Raw genomic sequence first — 13603 nt, forward strand, 5'->3', positions numbered from 1 at the left:
TGGATCCTTACTCTTGCTCTGGTGGTAGACTCTCAGGAGTTTAACACCTGGTCAAGGGTTCAAGTATCATAGGTGGTGAAATCCCACTATGGCATGAGTGTTTGGGGGTGTGTGTGTGTTATTTAAAAATAAAAATAATAAAATAATAATAAAATAAAATTTTAAAAAAGAAAAGAAAAGAAAAGGCTTTGTATCTGCAACTGGCAAAATGGCATAGACAGTTGTAAATTACAGAAAATATAGTGGGGCCCACAACTTTTCAACATGCTAGATGGGTGGTGCTAGAGTCACCACCCAAACCGAGTGTATGGCTTTAAACTACCAACCTGCTAAGTTGGCACTGGAGCTGGTACAAGTTTGGCCAGCAAAACCCAGCCTGAGTGTGACGTTACCTACGCATGCACGCACCTCAAGTCAAACTGCATCGAATTTTGGTTTGAACCCATAAAATGATATGGAAAAACGAATGGACGGCGTGGATAAACCACATGCATTCGCGGTGGGCCCAACTGAGTTTACTCAGTACGATAAGAGCGTACTGAGTAACTCAGTACGGAATCCAATTTCCCCAAGCCACCCAAATTCAGGGACGGGGGTTGCGTGGTGATCCCCACACCACGCAGCTCTGTGGCAGTGTGAAGACAGTGTGGGGCCGACCGTGATGTGTGTGGTATATCCTCGCCATCCATCCATTTTTCCAGCTCATTTTAAACAACGAGCCCAAAATTGAAGTACACCCAAAGTTCAAGTGCACCACACCACACGAAACAGCAGGAATTGAACAGCTACTGTTGAAAACTTCCTTGGATCAAGCTTATATTTGTCTTATCCCTTGATCCAGGTCTGTATGACCTTATGAACAGGTTGGATGGCAAATAAACATCACTAGGGCCCTAGGAAGGTTTTCAACGATGGAGATCGTTATCCCCACTTTCCTGTGGTGTAGCCCATTTGAGCTTTGGATATGCTTCAATTTTGGGATCGTATCCTAAAATGAGCTGAAAAAAACAGATGGATGGGTTCAACACCCAATAAGCATACCATATTCAGTGGCATTGGTAAAATAATCCTTTCTTTATGTGACACTAACCGTCTGATCGAAGGACACCGGTGTTGGTATCAGCTCATTTCTGTTTGGCAGTCTGCTGGAAGCCAACAATCAATTGGCTTGGATCAACATGATTGCAGTATTTGCTAGCTATGCGAGATCAAAAACAAACAAAAACAAAAAAAAAAACAAAAAAAACAAAAAACAAAAACAAAAACAAAAACAAAGGTCTAGATAATACTGAAATCAGGCAGGTGGGACCCATCAGTACTCATCATACGTCCTATGCAATGTGCCCTCGCACCCTCACATTTCCCAAAGGATATGCCAAGACAAACAGCTTGAGCATTTTCCAAATGCACAACATGCTAATGAGCTTCCTATCAGATGAGCTACATTGTGAGACCCCGTAAGGCATCAAGTAGAACATGGCCCGTCCCACAAATTTTAGGAGGCCTACTCATCGGGTGGGCTCCACGTGCAAGAAAATAGACGGTCCGGGAATTGGGGAACTTCCAAATCCACAAAACAGAGTGCAGCAACCTGATGACTGGACTGGCCTGATTTCTGGGCTGGCGCATCTTCACCGTGGGACCCGTAAAGGACACAACCACCTGCGCCATGCTTACTGCCAACATGCCGATCGTCTCTTCATTTTCTTCTTATGATCACCTTGCATCTCTGCATGCCTCAGACCCAAAACTCTCCTTGACAATCTGCTCCTCAGCATTTTGCAGTAAACTCCTTCCACAAAAATAAAAATAAATAAATAAATTAAACTTTCATCATGGTACAGTAAATCCAGCATATAGTACAAACTGCCTCTTTCACGCGCATTTTGATCTCCAGCAAAACAAATGGTAGGTAGAGGTAAAATTTCCCAAGGGCAAATAGCCAAGACCCATTTATGCCCCCATCGGTCAGGTGGGTACCACCATCTAAGAATCCATGGCCCATAAGTCAGGCCTTCACCTCATCAGACTGTCCATTTTATCCTTGCACCATGGCAGCATACCTGACCAGTTGGAACAGCTTGAGGCTGTGGAATCTATACTGTGGGGACCACCTGACCGGTGGTGATTCAGACCCCATGAGAATGTGCTAGCTTGGCATGTGTGCAGGCAAGGAGATGGGCCATCCACACACAGGACCAGTAAATCTCTATAGATATTGACCGTTGAATTTGTTGCCTGTGAATGGATAATCAAGAAGAGAGTAATAATCGTGCAGGCGAGGAGATGGGCCATCTACACACAGGACCAGTAAATCCCTATAGACATTGACCATTGAATTTGTTGCCTGTAAATGGATAATCAAGAAGAGAGTAATAATCCACAATCAACTTAAAGGGGGGAAAAAGGACCAGTACGGGAGGCTAGGGTGTTCCAACCTACCCTTCGAAGCATTTACTCATTTATACTGAACAATGGACCCCTTCGAAGCATTTACTCATTTATACTGAACAATGGACCCACTTGTACAAACAGAAAACCCCAAGCGGAGTGGTGGAGAATCCACTTGTATAATTCCTCCAAAAAGGAAATGACTGGCAAGGATTTAACACAATCCAAATCCCTATTAGCAGAAAGGGAGTAGTTCCATGGACAATCCACCCCTCTACAAATCAAACACTAAAGAAATTGATGAAGAGTGCAGAAAAGTAGGTGGAATGAGTATCGGTTCCAGTCAAACCGCGAGCAAAGCTCAACACTGCTAGTGAAGCTCTACGACAGAGCAGTGTGCCAATCACACTGCTCTCTCTTTCCGGTCGGGATCTCCCCCTAGGCTGCACGTTACACTCCTCTAGCACATCATGAGATCCACTTAAGAGACGCAAATGGAACGATTCTTCTTCTTCTTTTTCTTTTTTTCTTTTTTTTTAATTTTTTTCTTTTTTCTCAGGTCCATATTCCGTACAGAAAACCCCAGAAGCAGGAAGCAGCTGGATGCTCAACGAGCAAATCAAATTGTTCACCCCAAGAAATGCAGAGCCATGTTATATCAATATTATTTTGACTACAAGAGCTTACCATTTCAATGCGTTCCAAATTTCAGGTGAGAAGCCTGTTTTCAAACAAAAACACTCAACTGCAATCACTCTACATACCCGTTTGAAAACAGTTAACAACTGCAATCACTCTATATGCCTGTTTGAAAATGCTCACAGCTGCAATCACCTTTCCTGAAAGATATCTCTTAATAATTCTCTATAATCAATGGATCTCTTCATACTGTAGTACGTCTAAACTCCTTGGATATCAGTCCTAAACCAAACAATATCTACTTAGCAAAAGATACCAATCACATAATGTGATTTCCCAAGAACCTACTAGCAGTAAATCCACTTAGCTTTACCAGCCATTACAGTTGATAGTTTGCAACAAGTTACAACTTATACTACTATATACATTGATCCCTCTCCCGTTGAGGCATATCACCACCATAATTACCATCATCGTTGGACTCAATCTCCTTCTTCAACGTATACTCCATCTTCTTCTATCTTTTAATCATCAGTTCGCACAAGTTACTCATCTGCATCCAATGGTTGATCATTTTCTTCTTGTAATCCCATCCACAGCCTTAAATGCAACTAGGCCTCGTGCTACTGCTCCCCCTCTTCTCCACCTTAACCTTCTCCAGGTGCCGATCCAAATGCGGCGTCTTCGACTTGGGCCCATGTAGATCATCACCTGCAAAAGACTAGATCCTCTGTCTCTACAAGCCACTCACTATCTATCTCCAAATCATCTAGGTAGACAGGATTATAGAAATCGGGCTTTTCTCATCTATCCTATAATTGTTCTCACAACTTTTAGTTATAGTAGTCAAAGACCAAAGTCATTGAGCTTCTTTTGTTGAAGACAATTTCTTCTTCTTCTTCTTTCTCTCTCTCTTTTTCTTTTTCTTTTTTAATGGATCTGCATAATATTCCAAATCTCCAATTGAAATTGAATTGGCGATGGTCATTTGCTTTTAACTCTCTACATCAAAATTCAACATTTGAAGAGTGAATTGAATAACTTACTGACTCAAACGTAACCCAGTTGCACTTGCAACGCTAGCGGAACATGTGAGGCCAAGAATTTTCATGGCTAACTTCTATAATGATGGGTCCTTCCTGTTTAGGCCCACTCCATACATTGACCACCAGTCAGTTATACAAATATCGGTTTGGGTTAAAAATTTTACATTGTAAGAAATCGTTTCTAAGTTAAGACCAACTCACTAACATTCATACTTCATACTTACTTTCACAATTTCATACTCCTATGACTGACAACTCTCTTGAGAAAATCCCCACTCTTCATATAGGCTTCCTCCTGTTAGGCTTCCTCCTGTTGGGCTTCCCTAATCGCATTGAGAAATCCCATCCTGCTCTTCTCTATATAGAATCATTCTTTCCAAAACGTCAAGAAAGATGACCATATTCGTTGTTGATGCCACAGTCCAATCAACAGAAGCAAAGAATATGGCTAAGTTAAGAATGTAGGCAGCCGAATACAATGGCAATGGCATTTGATTGACCTATCTTTTATCGGTAATATCTAATATGAGCCTGTAATCACGCTTTTTATAGTGGAAGTAGTCCATGATTTTGTTTCTAGCCATCCACTCTAGGGTGAGAAGTTGTATCGGATAACTGTTTGACTGCAAAACTCATATATTTAATTTTCTAACTATCTACTATCAATGATAGATATATTAGAATGAATGTAATATGAAAATATCTTTTATGTGTAGGTGTTTGCAATTATTTTTCATAATTTATTCTATATTAAGTTATTAACAATTTAACATACCTGTGGCTGTGACTGTGATTCCTGTCTTGTGACTTGTCGTCCTCAATATGTAAAATGCACATTAACAACATCATATGACATCATTAAAACAGCAAAAGAATCATTAAAAAATGATTTTTCGAATTTTCAAAAAAGGGCCGAAATAAATGCGTAAATAGAAAAAAATATTAAAAAAATATAAAATGGCACCCTAAATATGCACATTAACATGTTCTACTATGATTAACACATCATATGATGTCATTAAAACAGCAAAAGAATCATTAAAAATGATTTTTCGAATTTTCAAAAAAGGGCCAAAATAAATGCGTAAATAGAAAAAAATATAAAATATATAAAATGGCACCCCAAATCTGTAAAATGCACATTAACATGTTCTACTATGATTAACACATCATATGACATCATTAAAACAGCAAAAGAATCATTAAAAAATGATTTTTCAAATTTTCAAGAAAAGGGCCAAAATAAATGCGTAAATAGAAAAAAATATTAAAAATATAAAATGACACCCCAAATCTGTAAAATGCACATTAACATGTTCTACTATGATTAACACATCATATGACATCATTAAAACAACAAAAGAATCATTACAAAATGATTTTTCGAATTTTCAAAAAAAAGGCCAAAATAAATGCGTAAATAGCAAAAAATATTTTAAAAAAATATAAAATGGCATCCCAAATCTGTAAAATGCACATTAACATGTTCTACTATGATTAACACATCAAATGGCATGATTAAAACAGCAAAACAACCATTAAAATTTGAATTTTCGAATTTTAAAAAAGGGGCCAAAATTCATGCGTAAATAGAAAAAATATTAAAAAATTATTAAATGGCACCCCAAATCTGTAAAATGTACATTAACATGTTCTACTATGATTAACACATCATATGACATGATTAAAACAGCAAAACATATTAAAAAAGTATAAATACCTATTTTTGACGAATTTCTGAAAAATGGCCCACCGAGCTTTGATTCAAAAAAATCTGTGATATAATTCGTTATTGATGCCACAATCCAATCAACAGAAGCAAAGAATAGCAAAGAATATGGCTAAGTTAAGAATGTAGGCAGCCGAATACAATGGAAATGGCATTTGATTAACCTATCTTTTATCGGTAATATCTAATATGAGCCTGTAATCACGCTTTTTATAGTGGAAGTAGTCCATGATTTTGTTTCTAGCCATCTCCATCACATTATAGATGTAGCCCATGGGTGGCTTCTCATCACCGTCCACCAATCGCAATACGCTAAGGGCGTGTTTGGGCAGTGGGATTAGAAGGTATTAGGTGGGATGGGATTCATCTGGTCCTGTGCCAATTCCACTCCATGTTTGGAAAGAATGGAAAAGCTTGGAATTAGATTAGATGGAATTGCATTGGGTACCATGCCAATTTCACTCAATGTTAGCAAGTTGGGTAGGTCGCACCATGATGTGTGGGCTATATCCACACCGTCCACCCATTTTTCGAGATTATTTTAGAGCCCATAAAATGAGGTTACAAAAATGAACGGTTTAGATATAACACGTGTGTTATTCTCAGTAATTTCAAATGACGGTGGGTATATCCATTCAATGTAACACCGTATTACCAACAAAGCATGGCATTAATCTTATCCCATGGCAACAGGGACAATCCCTGCCATGGGTAATAATTATGTTTTTTGAATCCCATCCCACCTAATCCCTTCCAATCCCACCGCCCAAACACGCCCTAGGAGGGATTAGGTGGGATGGGATTCAAAAAACATAATTATTACCCATGGCAGGGATTGTCCCTGTTGCCATGGGATAAGATTAATGCCATGCTTTGTTGGTAATACGATGTTACATTGAATGGATATACCCACCGTCATTTGAAATTATTGAGAATAACACGTGTTATATCTAAACCGTTCATTTTTGTAACCTCATTTTATGGCATGGGCCTAAAAATGAGGCAGATCCAAAACTTATGTGGCCCCAAAGATGTTTTCAACGGTAAGTTTTCAATCCCCGTTGCTTTCTATGGTGGGGTCCACTTGAGCTTTAGATTTACCTTATTTTTTGGCCCATGCTCTAAAATAATCTCGAAAAATGGGTGGACGGTGTGGATATAGCCCACACATCATGGTGGGACCTACACAACTTGCTAACATTGAGTGAAATTGGCACGGGACCCTATGCAATTCCATCTACAGCTTTTCCATTCTTCCCAAACATGGAGTGGAATTGGCACAGGACCAGATGCAATTCCATCCCACCTAATCCCTTCTAATCCCACTGCCCAAACACGCCCTAAGGGTTGCAACGATTTTAGTGCTTTTAACACTTGTGTCTAAAACGATTGCGAGAGGATGGTTTGTTGGACTAACTTCCCTTCAATCTTCTTTGACCAAGGCCCATTATTTCAATCAACCGACACTACAAAAGCTTCTAAGCTTAGATTTCTTTAAATCCAACATTTGTAGTGTTTAGAACGTTGTTGCAAATTGGTGACAGCTAGACAAAGCAAATTACACTCTTAAGCCTTCTCGTGTGATGGAGAAGGGTGTGTTTGTACGTAAAGACAGTGATTCGTCTAGCCTTAGTAATTACTTTAAGATATAACATACCTATATCTTCTAACATTAAATATATACAAGATGACGCACATGAGGTCCAAAATAAACGGCACTTATTCTCCTTAAGAAGGAGACCAGTAGCTATGTAGGAGGTTGCATTGTCTGTGATAACTTAGATAACATAATCTTTTGTAATTTCCTCAACTAAACTATCTAGCAATTTAAACAAATAATCAACCGTGTGGGAATGGGTCAATGCATCCACAAACTCCAAAAACAGTCCCAGTTGGACAGCTTACAAGAAAGTTAATAAACGCTCGACCGGATCTATCGGTCCATCCGTCAGCAATTAGCATACGACAATGGATTTTCCACGCCTTTTTGTATGACGTGATCAAGTTTCTAGTAAACTCAGCCTCCTCTTCAAGCAACTTCCCCTCATTTCATAATAGAAAGGGAGTTTCAATCTACGTCCACATTAACCTACCGCTTCCACCATAACTTTGAAGCTCTTCAATTTTACGATGTTAAAAGCAACACCGGCTTGGTACAACTACTTAGCGATACATTGTATCATGGTTTTCCCTTCTTTTTGCTTAGAACTATTTTCTAAAATGGTTTTTGTTGGTCATTTTCCCTTACCCCTTTGGTCAACCACATCCTCGAGATGTTACACCGCCTATCCATTGGCCCATGCCCACATGCTCCTTTAGATGTCAATGGTCTAGATCGCTCTGTGGACGTAGGTGTAGTAACATCCAAATCAACAACATCAATGTCCTCATATGCTTCTCATTCCATAAATTCTTCTTGGATAAGCACAATGTCATTCCTTTTTTTAGCATGCTTGTCCATGTATTACATGACTTCCTTTTGGATCTCTAAAATAACATTGGCACATGTTCTTGCAGTTGACCCCGGTGAATGTACAAGGTGTTGCTTGTGCCGTCCAATGCCACTGGAACATACAAACCCACATAGATCACATACTACAAAAGACTTTCCAGTAGCACTACGATGGTGCCCGTACTTTCAAACCGTGTCATTGGACTTGGGTCTCAAAGAAGAAGAATGAGAAGAAGACATGCTGAATGAGATGATGTTGAGTTGACTAAGTAGATAACAAATACTAAATAGCAATCGAAGAACTAAATAAGTTGTATTCTATATACTAAATAGAAAATACTACTACTCTACTTCTATTCTAAGTTATAGATTCCAAGTTCTAACTAAGTAGTAAGTACTACACTACTAGTACTACTAAATGCATTAGAAACTTCAAACTAGAGAGAGAGAGAGAGAGACTCTCTATAGTGGTGTTACACAGTTGTGTGTGTGTGTGTGTGTGTGTGTGTGTGTGAGAGAGAGAGAGAGAGAGAGAGAGAGAGAGAGGAGGAGCTCCCATGCCTCAAAGTCCAGTGGGGGAGAGAGAGAGAGAGAGAGAGAGAGAGAGTAAATGAGACAAAACAAAAACAAAAATAGAAGTCTTGAATTTTGAATCCTTGAACTTGTCTCTTGAGTCTTGAATACTCTTGTATTGAATCTTGAAGTCTTAAAAAAAGAGAGAGAGAAAGAATGAACTTGAATTTAGTTGATATTTGATATCAACTCTTATCTCGTCTTGAACTTAAATAAACTTGGAAAAGAGAATAAACAAACAATACGCAAATACACATACACCGCAATCAAACATAAAAAGGATTAGCAAATTAGCAATATATTGAGATTTGAGAAAGGGAAAGAAAGAATGAGAGAGAGAGAGGGAGAATGAGAATGAGAGAGAGAGAGAGAGAGAGAGAGAGAGAGAGAGAGAGAGAGAGAGAAATAGAGATTAGATAATGATATGGCAGAGATTAAAGTGAGAGAATAAGGGAGAGAGTTGGAGAGAATAAAAGAATGAGAAAGAGTTACGAGAATGGTAGAGATTATGAGAGGCCTAAGAGCACAAGCCACAAGCACAATCCTTAAACTTAATTCTTCACTAGAATTCATTGGCCCTTCTTGGTCCTTCTTCTTTAAGAAAATCAAGAGTGAGAAGGAGAGCTTATGAGAGAACAAGCACAACTTTAGCCTTAAAAATGATTACAATGAGAGAGGAGTGCCATGTGTGTGTGTGTGTGTCTGTTGGGGAGGGGAGGGGCAGAAGTGACTTTTGATAGGCAAAATTGAGTATTTCCAAAAATAATAATAATAATGTCCAACGAGCATATTTCTAACCGTTGGAGTCACATATGCCATTATGCCATGAGTATGTGATTGCATATGCTTCACATGGCATAAGCCATGGTCACATATGCAATCAATGCGCAATTATGCCATTGCACAATCACATAATCGATTGTGTGATCACACATGACAACATTGTGTGAATGACGACGTCCGATGAGGCGAAGCATGCCTTTAAAGCTTACAACGGCAAGATCTACAAAGGGATGAAAGATGCTGGTGCAAAGAGCCCATCATGGGCCAAAAACCATTAGCAGGCCTACGCGTGGGAAGGGAAAGGATAATGGGGAAAGACTTGGAGTGATGAAAGTGGGGGAGAGGGGACGAGAATACTAATAGGAATTGCAAAGAATTGGGATTGAGGGGAGCGAGCTCTTATCGTAATGTGGTACAAAGGGGTTTGTGTGGAGGGGAGGAGCAGAACATTTGAGAGGAGAAGGAAAGGGCGAGGGCGGGAAAAGAGGAAGGGAAGGGATGGGCTCGTTTCGAGAGGAGGCAAGCCTATAGCTCAAGGGGAGGAAGACGCGAGGGATTCCGTCCAAGGGCACAGTAGTACAAGGGGGAGAGAAGAAGGTAGCAAAGCTTTTCAAATTATCAGACAGATGGGGATGGAGGGATGTCACTAGCAAAGAACCTCTGGTCAAGGCCAACCCATCAGTGGTTCATGTGGCTTGAAACTCATTGGGAATGGAGTCTAGTGGCCATTATGAGACACCGGACATTTGTGGAAGAGATACAAAGATGGCTAATGATATGCTATGGAGTGAGGCCGAATGAGTGTATCCTCCGGTTTCTCTCAGAAATGGAGGTTTGGATGTCTCTAAAGCCTGTATGTGAAGCTCAAGGGGGTCGTTGTAGCAAAAACATCCTACAAGGGCGGCCGGAGGTGGAGTAACTGGCTAAAGTTGAGTTTTGAGGTGTGGCTCCAAATCCAAGGGATATCATTCAAAGATGTTCGAGACACCAGGTCATGTTGTAGGAGATGTTGGAAGTCGATCCGGCGTCGAAGAGCTGGGAGGACATCTTAAAGGTGAGAGTATATGTAAGAAGGGAAACCACTACTCTATTCTCAGAAAGAGTAACTATTATTATTGGGGAGGAGAGGTTGGAGGCAAAGTGGTGAAGGAAGGTGCAAAAGGAGCAGGGGAGGCTTTAGAGGGGTGGATGTTTGGAGGTCGATCGAGAGGAAGCTGCGGAGAGGCAGTTGAGGATGTTGGAAGTGGATCCAGCGATGAAGAGCTGGGAGGACATCTCGAAGGCGAGAGTATATGTAAGAAGGGAAACCACTGCTCTATTCTCGGAAAGAGTAACTATTGTTATTGGGGAAGAGAGGTTGGAGGCAAGAGTGTTGAAGGAAGGTGCAGAAGGAGCAGGGGAGGCTTTAGAGGGGTGGATGTTTGGAGGTCGACCGAGAGGAAGCTGCGGAGAAGCGGTTGAGGATGACAAAGCACCATTCAGGTGGTTGGTGGAGCTGATGCAGAACAACTAACCACTTGCTTTAAAAGCTTGAACTGATAGAGCGTGGCAAATTAATCCATTTATCTCGTAGCCCAAACCCCACTTCACATGGGTCACGCCCTAGGCCAAACCCCTCTCGTGGGCCCCATTTCACATGGGCCCACATCACATGGGTCTCACCTCACACGGGCCACCCACCCCAAATGTGCCCCCGCCACACAGAAGCCACCCCACTCAAGCCCAGTATGAACATGCCACTGCATTAGGAGCTTCGGGGGATGTCGTCGCAAGAGGTTGGCTTGCAGGTCTCGAGCGGTGGGTTGATAGAGAGAAGGGTAACATGTGTTGACGCAGGCACACGGTTGACAAAGACAAAGACGGTAGGAGATATCTCGTTGTTGACAAGCGAATATGCGGAAGTCTCGACATGTAGGGCAGCGCATGCCAGGATCAGGGAGAAAAGGTTGGAGAATGTCAGGCCTGGAGAGTTGACGTGGCATGAGAGGGAAGAGGTGGCAACACAGGGTGGCTCGGATGTCAAGTCTGAGGATCTAAAGCAAGGAATTGAAGACAGGTGGCTCAAGGTTGAAAATGGTGAAGGAACGGGGGATGGGACGAGGCTCAATATAGTGCCACATGTCCCAAACCTGTTTAATTTTGTGCAAGAAAGGGAGGTGTGGTCTATCGGACATGATGAGGAGACGTCTTTACGCACTCGTGTGAGTCCTCCCATAGGTGTGAGAAGTTACTTATCACTAACCAGCCATTTCGAAAAGAGTGAAGAGTTTCAAAATGCATTGGTCTGTGAGGGACTTAGAAGGAGAGGGGTGGTCCATCCCTTCTAAAGCTTCAGGATACCTGCTAACTATCCTTCAAAAAAAAAAACTGCTAATTGGTCCAAAGATGCAGTTGTCTAGTTTGGAGATGGAAGTCTACAACAGAGACGAGGGAATCTCAATATAGGGTAGCGAAAGAGACCGGGAACTCAAGAGTCGAAACTGGTGCAAGTGATCCGACAATAGGAGCTAAAAAAAGGAAGTTTTGAAGTCTGTGAGGGATCTTCATGAGGTGCTAGAAGTAACTCCTCTATGAGTCAAGAGCCTGGGACCAAGGGAGGAAAACCATGGCTCTGAGAAGGTAACCCTTAGAAGGATTATATTGTAGTTGTAGGTGAAGAAGAATCACAAGCAAAAAAAAAAAAGGAAAAAGAGTGGATAACGGAGGCTATGAAGTGCGTGGGCACGAATATTAGTGTGTACTTCGGTGAGATTAAGAAGACTGGCAATATTTCGATTTGTAGAAGAACATGGGAAAAAGAAGATGCAAATGGTGCAACAAAGGAGGACCCAGAGATTGCCCAAAGGCTTTAGAGAATTGGTGAGCATGGCTTCTATTGTAAATTACGAGCTGTGAAGCTTGTACGAGGTGGCAAGAAAGGTTAGGAGGGGAATATCAATACCCAAATAAAGATTAGTTGGAATGTCCTCAGACTAGGGTGCCGACAAAAACGAGGACAGGTTAGAGATATGTGCTCCAAATCGAAGGCTTGGGTAACTGCACTACAAGAGACAACACTCCATGTTGTGTGCCGTAAGTTTATGGATTCTTTGTGGAGCATCAAGACGAAGGAGGGGATATCTCTATATGCAATAGGTGCATCAGAGGGAATTGTGGTAGCATGGGATTCAAAGCTCTGGGCTAGGGAGGACTCTTGGTGTGGTGTTCTCTGTTTCGGTTGTGCTAAAAAAATCAAAGTTGGGAATTTCGTTGGTTGTGCATAGTTGTATATGGACCAAATCAGGAAAAAGTAGGTAATAGTTTTGGGAGGAGCAAAACTCAACCCGAAGGAGATTCGATTGGTCATGGTGCGTCGTAGGGGGTTTCAACGTGATCAGATTCTCCGTTAAAAAATCTAACCCAGGGGGGATGGGGGTTGCACACAATATGAAGGATTTCTCAAAGTGGATGACCAATCATGAAATGGTGGATCTCCCACCCAGTAGAGTTAAGCATACCTTGTTAAATGGGCAAGAAGCGGTAGTTATGTCCAAACTGGACAGGTTTACTGTGTTGCCAGGGTAAATAAACAGCATTTGTTGATGTACCAGAGGATTTGTTGGACACGTTTCCTCCGTATGACGATTCGAATGGTGTCAAAATCTCAATTGTTGATGAGATGGCAAATATCAACAGTTCCGTAGATGCAATGAATCTATGGTTGCGTACTCAGCTTCGGAGTCTACTTCAAGGTTTGGGGGGATTCCAGAATCTACGACCAAACCTATTTCAAAGCCAGCGGTAATATCAGCTTTGTGTAAGCATCGGGACACGTGTTTCATTAATAACCAAACGCTTCTTTTTTCAAATTCAATTTTGAATTGTGACGGGTCCGGAAGGTTTACTTTTTCTAATTTTTTTCAAAGCAGTTTACACAGGAGCTGATATGTGCAACAACTGGGAGTCTTTATTCATCTCGCCTCTTACGTCCCTTGCGTCATTTGTCCACTC

General features: G+C 41.2%; 1 protein-coding gene across 3 annotated transcripts in view; it reads right to left on the minus strand.

Annotated features, from left to right (window-relative positions):
- LOC131235458 (F-box protein At5g46170-like) overlaps positions 1 to 13603 on the minus strand; it is a 32560-nt gene that overhangs the window by 9106 nt on the left and 9851 nt on the right. Inside the window, exon 2 of one of the 3 annotated variants that reach the window (XM_058232646.1) lies at positions 1268 to 1789. The exons of 1 other annotated variant lie outside the window; for it this stretch is intronic. The gene's annotated coding sequence lies outside the window, so the exon portion shown is untranslated. Of the gene's footprint in view, positions 1 to 1267; positions 1793 to 13603 lie in introns of those variants that run through there. One more of the 3 variants, XM_058232645.1, reaches the window with a different exon arrangement.

The sequence above is a fragment of the Magnolia sinica genome, chromosome 19 (genome assembly GCF_029962835.1).
Source record: "Magnolia sinica isolate HGM2019 chromosome 19, MsV1, whole genome shotgun sequence".
In the NCBI taxonomy this organism is placed as follows: domain Eukaryota; kingdom Viridiplantae; phylum Streptophyta; class Magnoliopsida; order Magnoliales; family Magnoliaceae; genus Magnolia; species Magnolia sinica.